Raw genomic sequence first — 15,576 nt, 5'->3', positions numbered from 1 at the left:
AGAGATAAATTGATCCATTGCTCCAATTGTTGTTTTTGAAATGTAACAACCAAGCTTTTCCCATGATATCTCATGTAACACATCTGAAGCAATTTTTGGACTATTTAGAAAAAGCTCGACTAGTCTTGGATGTTGTGAAATATCAAACGATATTTTTCCAGTGGAAGGATGTCTTGGAACCCCTGATTAAATTGCCACAATATGAAAATCACTATCATGTGTATTTCTGTCTTCAATGGTAAGGAAAATTCCTTCAAAAGTAGTCTCAGTCGCATTGTAGAATGCATCCACACGAACCTTATCATGTCATGCCTTTAAAGCCTTGATCCATCTCCAGTCTGAAATACAATTGATATTCCAAGGACAAAAATTCCAAAGCATTTACCATAGAATATTAACTTTGGTTCCTTGTGTTCCAAACTTTTATTTGAATTTATTTAAGGATTTTTCCTTTTTCACCCTCCTAGATAGTAAATTGGATTTTTTTTTAATTAGATAATAATAGTTGAGAATTGGATTTTTTTTAATTAAATATATATATATATATATATATATATATATATATATATATATATATATATATATATATTCTTGTTAGACAACTAATATTTTTTCCATATTGAATTTAATTTGAATTTGACCTGAAACTCACTTTGACTTCATAATTATGAAATAAAACAAAGTGTCTCGTTCAAACCCAAACTCCTACCTACCTATAAAATAAAGCATAATGTCTTCTCCATCTAGCATGCACTATCGTGGGAGTCCAATGGTCATCACAGTTACTTAATTTACTTAATTTTGTAAAGGTCTTATTTTCAAGTAGTTGAATATGAAAATTTAAGGTAGCACTATGTTTTAAAGTTTTGATAATTAAAAAAAATTGTAATATCATTAAATTTCTTCATAAATATATGAGATATATGACTTCGGAATAATTGGTGAAATTTTGAACAAATATTAAAAATAAGAAAATGAAGTTATTTATATAAAGCATTTAGACTATCCAATTTTATCTAATTTTATCTATTTTTTATATAGTTTTATTAAAAATAAATAAAAAAACATCACACACTTTTCACAACCCAACTTCAATTAAAGAAGTGAGCCTCTAAGTGTATCCTATATTCATGAATATTTTATTTTTGTTATTTTATTTTATTTTATTCAATTAAAGAAGTGAGCCTCTAAGTGTATCCTATATTCATGAATATTTTATTTTTGTTATTTTATTTTTATTTTTTAATAAAAAGAAATTATTGCATTACAATTTTGACATCCCAGTATTAGAGTACAGAACTTGTAAAGAAATGATGGTGTATGCATTTGCATTTTCCATTAAATTGTCCAGTTACAAGCTATAATATCTAGCCACACAGTAAAGTGATCTATTCTAACTTGTAGCCACACAGGAAAGTGAACTATTCTAACTTGTAGCTACGTGGGAAAGTGAACTATTCTAACTTGTAAAGAAGAAATGATGTCGCATGTGTTTGCATTTTCCATTAAATCGTCCAATTACAAGTTACTATATCTAACCACCTGGGAAAATGAACTTGCAAATATATAATAGATTATACTAATTCAAAGAGAAAAGCGAGCGATCTTATGGATACATACTTGATTAACCAGATGCACTTCACTCTCAGAATTCCTCACTTCTGAGAAGAAGGCCCCTCATGCTTTTTATTTTCGATTCAATCGTGTATAAACCGAATAGAGGTACGACTGTAAATTGTTCAGAGGCACCAAAGAGAACATTGAACGTCTAGCTATTATGCCTGATGAGAGAGGAAGATGGAAACCCGTTAGAAATTTACGCAGCAGAATAAAATCAAAGACGACAGAGCTCACCCAAACCAAGAATGGAGAATAAAAAATGAGCCCTAAACAACTTTCAAATAACGAACATGCCATTTCCCAATTTTCTTTGTTTCTTTTGAACTCCTGTAACTAGACACAAGTTGATTTGAAGTTCCCATCATCCCAAGCTCGACCTGGTAATCTCATAAGCAAGGAAGCAGGCGACATTGGCAGGAACACTTCTGGCCATGGCTTTGACCAAGCCTTTTAGACAAGCCTTTAAGCCCTTCTAAAGCAACAAGTTTCTTGATGAAATTAATTGTACCAACATACTTTGGATGGTGAAATTCATCAATCTGAATGACACTCTTCAACTCTTCAAAGCATCAGTTGGATATACAAGTGTCCAGCTAGAAGCGCCAGAAATCCCACCAGAAACAAGCAGGGTACCCATGCCCAATTGAGATGCATCATGTCGTCGTGCCATGAACAGCTTCAGAGCCTTATACACGCCATATGCAATGCCATTTACAGATACATCCCTTAATAAAGTAGGATAAAGCCCTTAATCTGGCTCCTTCGGATCTTAAGACATGCTTAGCTACATCAACTAGGCCATTGTGTTTAATAGAAGCTGTCACTCTTGTTACCCCTAAAGTTGCAACTGAAGCAGTAGCCAAAGCACTCTGAGCTTGCAATCTACATCTGATAAGCTTAGTTGGGTAAGTCAAGAAAGATAAGAAATCCCTGCCCCTTCTCCACACACCACCTGCTGCCCTACAGTGGCAAACCAGGCTCAACCCTAAATAGGGCTTCCATCTGACCTCTTGCACTAATCACAACTGCATTCCAAGCTGCGACAGTGGACAAAGGGGCTCCCATTCCTTTGTACATCCATGTGAGGCCTTATTTGGCAATGGTCTACTTGACAACATCCATTGCACCGACATAGCGAAGATGATGGTCAGGAAGAAGGAATGGTTGACTATGGGGCTTCACCTCAATTGTGTCAAAGGGATGCCCAGATATCAGTAGTGTTGTTCCCCCAACAGTGCTAGAAATTAGATCCTTTGCTACAGTGATTACCATAATTGGAAGCGACTAATCCTAAAACCTAATATCTACAACACATGGCTTTACTTTATGTGGAACTCTATCTGACATTTAATATCGATAAAATCCAACCTTTTATTTAGTTTTCAATAAACAGAAGTATTCTAAATGCAGAAAGCTTCCTTAAAATGGGTGTTCAAGGTCACTCAAATTGTACATAGAACCTTAAAATGGGTGTTCAAGTCCACTCAAATTGTACAAAGAAGGCGGATGAATTGCTCACCTGATCAACATGCCTTGTCCAACAGTAAAAACAACTTAATGTAACCTAGCGGAAAACCTACAAGCAGAACCCTGCATGAGATGGACCAAGATTCAATAACTTGGAAGCAGCAGAACCTGGAAGTCAGTTGTTGGTTGGGGCGCTCATCCTCGATAGCATTTGCGGCAGATAAAGTTGAGCTTAGAAGGAGTTGAGTACCCACCTGTACAAATATCAAATCCATTAAAAACCCATATTAAGCTTAGAGGAATTAGAGGTTAGCAAATCGGAAAGGGCATTGAATTATGCCAGAGGACAACTTTCTCACCTGTGGTGGCTTGGAAACACAAGGCTTGACCTGCCATAACAGGCAAAATATTAGTTACCATAAGTAGGCACAATGGCCCTCTGTACATGTATAGAAATGGAAAGAAAAACCATTAGAAAGAACAAATATATATATATATATATATATATATATATATATATATATATATCTATATATATATATATATATATATATATATATATATATATATATCTATATATATATATATACTTGCTCCTTAGTATTATTTTCGAATGCAGATAAGACAATACTTCTTTGGACATTTGGAACAATAGACCACTCTGCCTTTGTCATTTCTTTTACAGTGATGGAAATTTGTATTCACAGTGTTCTGTGATGTTGCCTTCATTTTATTCCCCTATGCTGGAATATTGTGATGTTGCCTTCATTTTATTCTCCTATGCTGGAATATACTATCCACCCCCATCTGCATTTTTCTGACAAAATTCTTAGTATTCTTAACCTTGAAAACATCAGGAGTTGGGGTAATATTTAACCCCTTGTTGCTTAAATTCAGTGGCGTAGGTCATTTAGGCTCTGTGTTCGAAACTGATGCACTGTACTCCAAAAAGCCATTGGTTGCTTCCTTATTGTGATCCTCGTCAATTAACATCATCTTCGTTACCCGCATTCATTAATTTCAAAACCCCAAATTCTGCCCCAATTTCTTCCTGCTCCTCTTTGACCTTGCGTTTCCGCCCTCTCTTCTTCACACCACCATCAATGCCCTCATGTAACATAGCCCGAGGCTTCCTGCCCCGCTTCTTACCCTGGCCTCTGGTGCTCGCAGTGGCCTTGGACTCTTGTTGCTACTGCATTTGATGTTTCTCGCATTCCGACATTGGTACATTAGTGGGTTTAAGCACTGCAATTCCACAGGCCACAGCGCGGGGCTTCCTGCCCCGCTTTCTGCCTTGGCATCTAGAGCTCCCAGTGGCCTTGGGTTGCTGCTGCAGCAATTTTCTCGCAATCCCCAGTCCTCGGCATGCCCCGCTTCCTACCCTGGCCTCTGATGCTCGCAGTGGCCTTGGACTGTTGTTGTTGCTGAAATTGATGTCTCTGGCATTCCGACATTGGTGGTTTGAAGCTCTGCAACACCACAGCCCTGGGCCTGCTCCCATTGACCTTAGGCCGCTAGAGCCACATTGCTCTAAGCTCCTTTCGCTGCAATTCTCTCCTTGTGAGCATTCTAGTGTCGTCATTGTTCATCACCATAACCTCCATGAAGAATTCAAACGGACTCTACCTGGAACTCCTGCATAAAAAGAGCACAGATGTGGAGCGGACAACATTGTTCATTGCCATAAACTCCACTAAGAATTCAAATGGACTCTACCTGTAACTCCTCCGTAAAAAGCGCACAGATGTCAAGCGGAGTTTTTTTAAGGGTATTTTAATGTTTTAAAACATTTTTTATTAAATTAGACGGCTGACTTTTGTTCAATCGTCTAACAAAAGATCTAACGGCTACGATTAGGATACAAGGGCATTTGGGGAAGTTCATTTCAGATGGAAACGCCTTACATCATATATATATATATATATATATATATATATATAAAATAAGTTTTCATTTAATATAATAATAAAAAATTTATAAAATAAAAAATATTAAACATAAATTTTAAGAATGATTTATCAACTCCTTCGCACTATGTCCCTCGGTTTTGTGCATATGACTGATAATTCGAGTTGTATTCAAATATATTTGCATCCACATTCAAATATATTCAGTATTATATATTATATATTCAGCTTACATAATATGTCCCTCGGTTTTGTGCAAATGACTGATAATTCAAATATATTTGCATCCACATTCAAATATATTCAGTATTATATATTTTGTATTCTGCTTACATATTTTTTTTTTGTTATTTTTAGAGTAAATTTATTTATATTTTATCTATTTTACAAATCAGAAAATTATAGTTTTATGTTATAAATTTACAAAAAAGACACTAAATTCATTTTAGGATTAAAACATACAATTTAAATAAAAGCCCATCACTGTCTCATGAAAAAAATCATATCGCCAAATTACAAAGGGAAAAAAAAAACAAAATGTTTCTGCGTCCATCTTCTATCTATCAAAACATCAATTACCTACCAATATGGAAAGGTCAAACACACAATTCACGTTTTTACTCAGACAGACCCTGACATCTTGTAGATGAGGGTTGGTGTGGGCCTCTTAAGCAACGAAAAGACTGTCCCACAAAGTGAAAGTTCCACCAAATATATTGTAATGATGTACTCAATGACAATGGACATCTCATCTTTTTGGGTTTCCTGTGAACTAATGTATTTGATGATGTTCAATGAAACCAGCCACTCAAATCAATAGAAATTACAAGTAAATCAAGGTAAAATCGTTTATTAATCTCACCTATCGGGCTCCATAGACAACTTGTAGTTGGCCTTTCAGAGGGATGACATGGATTTACCATGGTGTACTGGTAGTCTGGTAAAGGTGCCCTCTAAGCAACAGAGTACTGTAATAATGTAATATTAATCTCCAACTCAGTTTGTGGAGGTTATCTCTAGAGCTAATCAAGTTATCGACAACAACTCATCTTTTTGGATCCCATCAACTAATATAATTGATGATATCTAACGAAGCCAACACCTCATCAATAGAAATTACAAATTTTCCTGGGAGGGTCACAGGCAAAATTGTTTACTAATCTTGCCTATCGATTTCTATATACAACTTGTACATGGCCTCTGTGGCCTCTCATAGGTGCTAGCGAAATGGTGCACCGGTTGGATTAATCCATGGTGTATTGCTAAATATTTGTAAATGATTAAGAGAGGTTAAAAGTACTCAGGGTTTGATATTTCACATTTGCATAAACAAGCCCATACTCTGAAAGAATACTCAATATTTATTACAAGTACACTACAATGAAGTCGTACCAATTTTAGAGATTTTAATTCATATTGATTCATTTACAGCAATTATTGAAGATAAATCTCATCTTGGTTGCAACTTTTCATTCTTCTCCAAGGGCTTCACTCTGAAGTTACAAAAGGAAAAAGTATTTAGATTCTTCTGAATAGCGCATCATTTATAATGCCATCTAATAGGAGTTAGAAAAGGGAAAAAATGCTTAGATTCTAGCGAATAGCACATCACTTAAAGTACATACATGGCAAACATTTCCTAGCCTTTTGATTACTGCTTGTTATTTTGAATGCCCTTTAGTTCAAAAAGATATCATCCATGCTAAAAATGGTGGCCATCTTTTGCACGCAATGAACAATTTCATCTGTAGTGCAAATAAGGGAGCTCTCTTCCTTATTAGATCCCCAACATCCTGTCCCCAAGTGTTGTTAGTCAAAACCCAAATATGCTTAAATCTCGCTGCAAAAAGAATTTGTTGATTCAACTCCTCGAGGATTGAATTTGAAGACTTCAATAACCTCCAACTATCATTTCACTCTTCATAGATCAATCATGAATATTTCCCCTCCATTAGAAAAGCTGCATTTGAATTTTACTCCAATTGGTAGGAGATATTGGTTTGATTTTCACTTTTTGGATCGTGAGTATTATTATTGATTTTGGAGTTAACAGGTTAACTTCTTCCCAATGGCAAAGCCTTTTCCATAAAAAGGAATACCCTGCCCTTTAAACTTCATCTCTGATTCTCCACAGCATGCTGGACAGATCATGCTGCAATGATCTGCTTAAAATTATTTTGTGACCATGGATTAGTTCCAGCGTTTTATGTTATAGCGGGTGCAACCCATTTCGTGCAAGGAAAGCATGCACCTGCTTGTTGACTTCAATCCAACTGCATCGAGCCGTTGATTTAATCCCCCTATCTTTCATGGTTTTTCTCAGCTTTTCAATACCATCCCACCGGCCCACTGAAGCATAGATATTTGAGAGCACAACATAAGTTGCTGCATTTTTCCAATCCAACTCAAAAAGGTGTTCTGCAGCGTATTCTCCTAACTCTGTATTGTTATGTATGATACATGCACCAAGCAAACACCCCCAGACTGTAGCATCAGGGGTTATTGGCATTTTTCTTATCAAGTCTTTAACCTCTTCCAGGTGCCCAGCACGGCCAACAAGGTCAACCATGCAGCCATAGTGTTCTATCACAGATGTGATCTGGTAACATTGACTCATAGAATTAAATTACTTTCGGCCCTCATCCACTAGGCCTGCATGACAGCATGCTGACAACACATTGACGAAGGTAACACTGTCCGGTTTCATACCAGATTGTTGCATTTCTTGAAATAGTTTCAGGGCCTCCTTGCCACATCCATGCATTGCATATCCTGCAATCATTGAATTCCATGAAACCACATCTTTTCCATGTATTTTGTCGAAAACTTCATTTGCCTTGTCTATGCTTCCACATTTTGCATACATGTCCAGAAGCGCGTTACACAGAAATACATTGCACTGAAAACCACTTCTAATTATTTCTTCATGGATTTCCATGCCCTGTTCCAGAGCTGCCAAATTAGCGCATGCTGGGAGAACACTGGCAAAGGTTTTCGAATCTGGCTGCACTGCTGCTTGTTGCATCTGTCGAAAAATCTCCAGAGCTTCCATGTTGTGCCCATTCTGTGCATAACCTGCAATAATGGCGGTCCAGGATGCAACATTTCGTTGAGGCATTTTGTCAAACACTTTGCGTGCAATGTCTATTCTCTCACATTTTCCATACATGTCTACAAGGGCAGTTCCCACAAAGACATTAGATTCCAACCCACTTCTGATTACTTCTCCATGTATCTCTATACCTTGCTGCATAGTTCCCAAGTTCGCACACATTGGGAGAACACTGGCAAAAGTTTTTGCTTCCTGCTCAACGCCTGCCAGATGCATTTGCCTAAACATCTCCATGGCTTCCAAACTGAGTCCATTCTGCACATACCCAACAATCATCACAGTCTAGGAGACTACATTACGTTGGGGTATATCTCTGAAAAGCTTCAATGCCTCATCTATGTATCCATTGTGCAGGTATCCCGTAATCATGGCGTTCCAGGAAACAATATTTCGTTCAGGCATTTTGTCAAACACATCGCGTGCTTTCTCAATAATACCACATTTTGCATACATGTCCAAGAGGGCAGTGCCTACAAAAACATCACACTGAAACCCTTGTCTGCTTATGGCCTCATGAACTTCCTCAAGGGTTTCCAAGGTGTAACATGCAGGAAGAACACCGGTAAAGGTGAATTGATTGGGTTGAATTTCACTATGTTTTTTCATTTGATGAAACAGAACCAAAGCTTCCTAGGAAAATCCATGTCTGGCATATGCTGAAATCATGGCATTCCATGAAAAGGCGTCTTGTGTTGTCATCTGGTTGGACACTCGCCGAGAATCCTCCGGGCTCCCACACGTAGCATACATAGTGATAAGAGTGTTAAGTAAGAATCTATCTCCGACAAAACCCCTCTGATGCATTTGGGCGTGGAATATTTTGCCGCCCGATAAGGCCTTAAGCTTAACGCAGCCCTGCGGGAGAGAAACACATGCACTTCTATCTACAACGTTGTCGGTAGCATGCAAGAAGCCGAGGGCGTCTTTTAGCAGGCCCACTTCACGCAGTGTTACCCCATTCTGTACAGACGGAGTGTTTGTGTTAGCTCCTGTTTCAAGTACAGCAATGGCAGACTGCCTAACTTGAAGATTAAGCACGAACCCAACGAGCATTACAGTCTTCTTCTTTTTCGGGTTTCTTAATGGCTGTCTCCTTAGCAACCTGTTCATCTGAATATGTTAAAGTTCAAATCTATGGCATCCCTGCTCCATAAATCTGCCGAATATAGGCGGATTTATTTCAAATTCGAGAACGACGAAAACGACACTGATCAAATGAAAAATATGTTACTGCTGCGTAAAAAGCGCACAGATGTGGAGCGGAGAGCATGGTTCATTGCCATAAACTCCACTAAGAATTCAAATGGACTCTACCTGTAACTCCTCTGTAAAAAGCGCACAGATGTCGAGCGGAGTTTTTTTAAGGGTATTTTAATGTTTTAATTTTTTTTTTATTAAATTAGACGGCTGATTTTTGTTCAATCGTCTAACAAAAGATCTAAGGGCTACGATTAGGACAGAAGGGCATTTGGGGGAGTTCATTTCAGAGGGAAATGCCTTATGGCGTAATTAATAAAATAAATTTTTTATTTTTTTTAAATAGTGATTTCTCGATAGTTTAATTAGTCATAATCATAAAAACGAAGGGTTGTGTATGAAGAACTTTGAGGTTTAAATTTCTTATTTTTTAAAGAGGTATATTTAAACACTTAAAAGTTATAGTGGTTGGAATCTACTTCATATTATTTAAATATAAAACCAACTTCGTTATTAATTCTTCTAAATATAAATGAAAAGAAAAAGATTCTTGGTTACAAAATCATATTGTAAAAATATCTACATTAATATTGTAGAACAAAATATCATTGATTCCAGAATATCTTAGCATTTGAAAAACAACAACTAAGTCAAACATTTAACTTATACGATTCTAAAATATCTTAAAATTTATCATCTAAATGTGAATATTCTCACTATTTAAAATCTATCATCTAAATGTAAATATTCTCGCTTTTGGCACTGCATGACGTAATTTAGTACTTGTTTTAAAAACTATTTTACACCCTTATTTATTATTACAACTTTTTTTTTTCAGAGGGAAAAATCTCAACTTCTACATGTATTAAAAATTCGAGTACATACCACTGACGTATCTTGGTACTTGGATCTTAACTCTAGCTAATGCGGACATCTTAACGCAAAATTTCAAGTAATTTTCGACAACTTGGTCTTCACTGAAAGGGAATGGTTCGAATTTCATGAAGGATTTTACTAAATGATTGGGTTCCATGATGCTCTGTGGCAACAAATTAATTTGTTTAATAGAAGGTTTTGTATTTTTTATTCTTGATGTTTTCTAATTTGTCTTTAGTAACTATTGCTTGTGGATTTCCATGTTGAAAGTAATGTAGAAACTATTTAAACCGAACTTTAGATTAGGATTATGCTCTTGGTTTATAGGATTCAGTTCAACTTCTTTAAATGTGTGATTGTTATATATATTTTGCATGTAATGTATGAAAGACAAGGCGTATACTGCATAGGCAATGTTACAGGTGGTGTTTCATATCTGTAAGCTACTCATTTATTTAATAAAGTTGATTCTTCGAATATTTGACATGGTATCAGAGCTACAGGGCTGAGGAAGGCTTTGACCCTGAGTGGAGGCAAAAGTTTAACCAGCGCGTTTGGAACGCGATCAACGCAGTTATAAAGATAATCGTCGTGTCAATTTCATCTCTGAACTTACATGATTTTTTATCTTGAGAATGGCGCGAGTGCCTGGAGGAAAATTGCACCGACCTTGAAAAAAAATTGCGTGGACTGCCGCCTCAGAAGAGGACATATTTTTCTTGCTGCATAATTGGATCTGTTTTTTTGAATCGCTGCGGGACTGCATCTTGGAGGGTGGTGGTGTTGAGAGTGGAGATCCAGCTCAAATTGACCCAACCCAAGTAGCTCGCGTGAAATCCGTGGAGGCGTGCAGGAGGTCGCAAGAAAGTCGGAGGAAGCCGACTGCAATAATTTGCGTGTTGGAGAGACCCATTGCTGCAGCGTGGAGGAGACCTGCACAACGGAAGCATGGAGGAGCCCTGCTGCTGTGATTGGCCACGGGAGGAAGCCGCTGTTGCTTCCTCTCCATCCTCTACGGAGGATTGCATTTTTTGTTTTGAGGACTGCGTTTTGAATTCCAGTCATGCCTAAAGCCCATCAGATTTGAAGGTATTCTCTTTCGCTAATGGTGTCATGGCTCATTATCTTCCGTGGCTCATTATCATCATCTGCACTAAGTTATCCAGCTCAACCGCGTGGGCTAGACAACAGTTACCAATATTTTTCCTTGCCATGAGGTAGTGATAGATTGGTTATGTTGATATTTTCTCCGTCTAATGTTAGTGCGTGGTTGAGGCTGCGTGGAGGAGGCATAGCAAAGAGTGGTGTTGTGTTGAAACCAGTTCTCCCCGACGTTGGGAATAGAAAATAATAGATGGAGGGAGTAGCAAATATTATGCTCTAGATATGGTTATGATAAATATGGAGGGGCTCGTTATTAAAAGGGGTGATTGTTTTTAAGGAAAAAATATGGGGTTTTTTATTTAAAGTTTTTATTTAAGTTCTTTATTAAATAATTTTAGTTCTTTTAATTCTTTAATTAGAGAAAAGGAGAGGTTCTTCATTTGGAAAAGGGGGGCGATTGAAAAAAAAAGGGAGATACGGGCTCTTTTTTTTGTGTGTGTTTTGGATCTAGATTCAGTTTTTGTTGTAGATTTGGTGTTTGGCAGTTTTTTTTTTTTTAGAAGATCTGGGGCTATTTTTTAATTATTGGGGTTGAAGTTTTTTATTCATTCAAGATGAATAACCAGTTAGCTGAAGCTTACCTCAATGAAAAAAACAAGTTGGATGGATCCAATTACTTTTGTTGGAAATTCAAGTTGCAAACCCTGCTTGAGGGACACAATACATGGACGATTGTGAACAATGATGAGGTGAAGCCAAACCTCGTTGCAGGAGGAACAATAGCAACAAACCAAGACTGAGACAAGCGGGAGACTAAGGGGAGAATGCTCCTGAAATTGTGAGTCAAAGATTACATTATTCCTCAAATCCGTGATTGCAAGACTGCACCAGAGATCTGGAAGACGCTCAAGGGTCTCTATGAGGTCAAGAACACTAATCGATTGTTGTTCTTGAAGAGCAAGATTCTCTCCATCGAGATGGAGGAGAATGAGACAGTTGTAGCATTCATTTTGTGGATTAAAGAGCTCAAGAACAAGATGGGTGATATTGGTGAAGTTATGTCAGATACAGATCTAGTCATGATTACCATGAATGGTATGACTCACGAGTATCAAATGTTCATTAATGGCTTGAATGCAAGAGAAAAAGCCCACGTATTTGAAGAATTGGTAGGAATCCTCATGCAAGAGGAGGAAAGGTGACTGACTCATAAACCCTAGAGTTCAGATCTGTCCTTAATGACGAAGAAGAAGCCTTCCAGAGGAAAGCCAAACGCAACATAGAAGAGCAACATAGCCCCACAGAGAAAGATGCCCTCACCTCAAGGTACGTCTTTCAATAGAAATGACTATGCGACCAAATGTTTTTATTGTTGTAGAACCGGCCATATAGCCAGATATTGCATGAAAAAGAAGTTTGATGAAGGTCGGAAGCGACATAAGTAGCATGCAGGTCATTTTTTTGATGAGGAACATAGTCAGAACATCAGATTGTTCATATATGACTCTGCACTTTCGGCTTAGGAAGATGAAGTAGATACCTGGTTTTTCGACTTAGGTGCATCCATCCACATGACATGGAACAGACAGTGGTTTGAAGACTTCAAAGAGACCAGCAGTGGAGCAAACATCTATCTTGGCGATGATAGAGGGTACTAAATTAAAGGCTATGGTAATATTCTTATTGTTTTGCCTGATGGAAATATTAGACATATCCATAATTTTATGTATGTACTTGGGATCAAAAAGAATCTGATCTCTGTTTCTACTATGACTAATCAGAATCTCAAGGTAGGGTTTTATAAATCATATTGTGTTATTAAATACCTGGTGGATTGCATGAAGCCTATTGCATTAGGTATTCATGTGGGAGGATTTTACAAGCTAATTGTCAAAAGTGCACCACATCAGGCATTGGCATCATCTGCCATGACTACAGTGGACTTATGGCACCAGAGGTTTGGCCATATTAACTTCAAGGATTTGCTGCTTTTACAGAAAAGAGGTATGGTCGAAGGTCTTCCTATTTTAAAATCTGCTCATATTGATTGTGATGCATGTGCACTGGGAAAGTTGCATAGAGATGAATTTCCTATGAATACTAATAGAAAGAAGAGAGATATACTTGAGCTGATACACAAAGATCTATGCGGGCCTATGGAGAGAAGATCGTTAGGTGGTGCATACTATTTTTTATTGCTTATTGATGACTATACTAGATTTACTTGGGTGTATTTCCTTAGGAAGAAGAACAACACTTTTGAATACTTCAAGGAGTTCAGAAATATGGTTGAAAAGTAGACAGGTAAATGCATCAAGATTCTCCGCTCGGATCAAGGGGGAGAGTACAAGAAAGCTCATGTACTAAAATACTGCAAAGATAATGGGATACAACAATGTTTTGGAGAATTTCGTATCTATAGATAAATACTAATTCCCTAGATAAGTAGCCATATCTAGAACAACAGTTTAAAGCACATTAGCCTTTTCCTATAAGCAATAAATAAGACAAAGAGGATGAGAAGACCTACTTGTAGTTTTTCTTTCCTCTTGTTTCCTTTGTATCGATCCTATCGCTCCTTCCCGTACTTAACACGCTTGAGAAGTACCTGTAAACATCAACAGAAGATAAAGAAATGATCAAAGCAAAAGATCTATTGAATACAAGTAAATGGAATCAGATACATTCACACATATAAGCATCATATAACAAGATAAGCATATGGGAAAAAGGTTCAAATACTTTATTGAATAAAAGAAGGAATTATAACCATCAAGTTTGATTCGAAGTCACTCCTCTAGCTTTGGTTCCATCCACATCACATCATAAGCATGACATTCCGACAACATAATGACACTTACAATAGTCTCAAATCTCAAACTAACATTATCTCCTTACAATCATCAAAGTCCAGCCCCTGATCACTTAGATGAGTGGTCAATTTATAGGGAGATGAAGGAGGTTTTGTCATAAATGGTGGTATTGAATGGCCTTCCATACTTAGAATTAGTTCCATGGAGGAAGGGATGAGAGGATAGGATGCATCTTAACTCATTCCTCATCCGTTTCCGAGCTCATAGGAGTTGATAAGTGAGGGAACCTTATAGATGACTCCAAAAGATAAGAATATTCCCCAAACCCTATGTGAATTTCGCTCAAACTCGTCCAGCGCAGGTGAAAGGAGGCCTAAGTGCTCTGCAGAGCACTCTGGCATGGACTCAACTGCTTTGCAGCGCATCGTTCCATGGGCCTACCTGCGCTGGTCCCTCTAGAGGTCATTTCAGGATGTCTTCAAGTCATGAAAATGTCTGGGAAGGAGGCATTCAAAAGGGTGACTTGTTTAGGGCATGTAGCAACTAAAATTAGGGTTTGATGAGCCCTAAAACACTGATGTAGATGATGGGAGTGATGTTCCCAAATGGTTCTGTAACAGAGTCCCCCTAAAGCATGAAGTCGAAAAATGCAAATGTTGAATGAAATGCTTTACGATCTGATGAGGAGGTTTCGAAGTGGAAGGTGACCTGCATCCATTACAATACATATATCATGATATTTTTATTTTTACATGAATCGCTGAGGGAAGGCATACCCATGCTCAGCTTATCAACTTTCATTACATGTACATAGATAATCGTCTATTGATATAGACCCATGATCAGAATGATCATCAATAATCCATTGTACAAATGATTTAGTGCTCCTGAAATTGTAGCCCGGATGGACGAAACTAGATCCGAGGTCTTCTATCTCGTTCAATCGTTCGCTCAGGTATGATTCTAACCATGTGAACATGTGATCTGAAGTCAAACATGGGAAGACATCGTCTAATTACTAGCCAATGATGTAATTTGTTAACAAACGCGAGAGAAATCATCGATAATGATAATGATCCTCAAGGTACTTCAATACATTCTGCATGGTGTGAATGGATGATTTAATGTCGAACACCATACAAAGTATTTCGATCGAAGGCCATTGATGTCAACCTATTGCCAGAAGCGAGAAACCTGCCATTAATGTATGCAAGCCTCAAGGTACTGAAAGGGTGTTTCTCAGTCAACTTCTTGGATAATGTGCTGATGTCGACAAGAAGCGAATCATCGTAGAAGGGCCTTGATGTATCCCACATCAACGACATGAAACGAGTGTGATGGTTTTGCAGACAGAATTTGAGTGATGACACAAGGTTCAGGAATGGCGGTCATGAAAGTGAAGGTTTATGGTATTGCAAAGGATGAATTTTGACTGAATGACTTCTCTTGAACATGTCAGCGACACTGAATGAATTGGCAG

The 15,576-nt window shown here is 37.6% G+C and overlaps 1 pseudogene; it reads right to left on the bottom strand.

Annotated features, from left to right (window-relative positions):
* Nucleotides 1–7,620: 7,620 nt before the first annotated feature.
* Nucleotides 7,621–8,340, bottom strand: LOC149236861 (putative pentatricopeptide repeat-containing protein At3g23330 pseudogene; annotated as a pseudogene).
* Nucleotides 8,341–15,576: the final 7,236 nt, after the last annotated feature.

The sequence above is a fragment of the Pinus tabuliformis genome, chromosome 8 (assembly GCF_031772625.1).
Source record: "Pinus tabuliformis cultivar Carrire ecotype Pingquan chromosome 8, CPIR1, whole genome shotgun sequence".
In the NCBI taxonomy this organism is placed as follows: domain Eukaryota; kingdom Viridiplantae; phylum Streptophyta; class Pinopsida; order Pinales; family Pinaceae; genus Pinus; species Pinus tabuliformis.
Note: the sequence above shows the minus strand (reverse complement) of the source record. Positions and strands in the feature narration are given on the sequence as shown.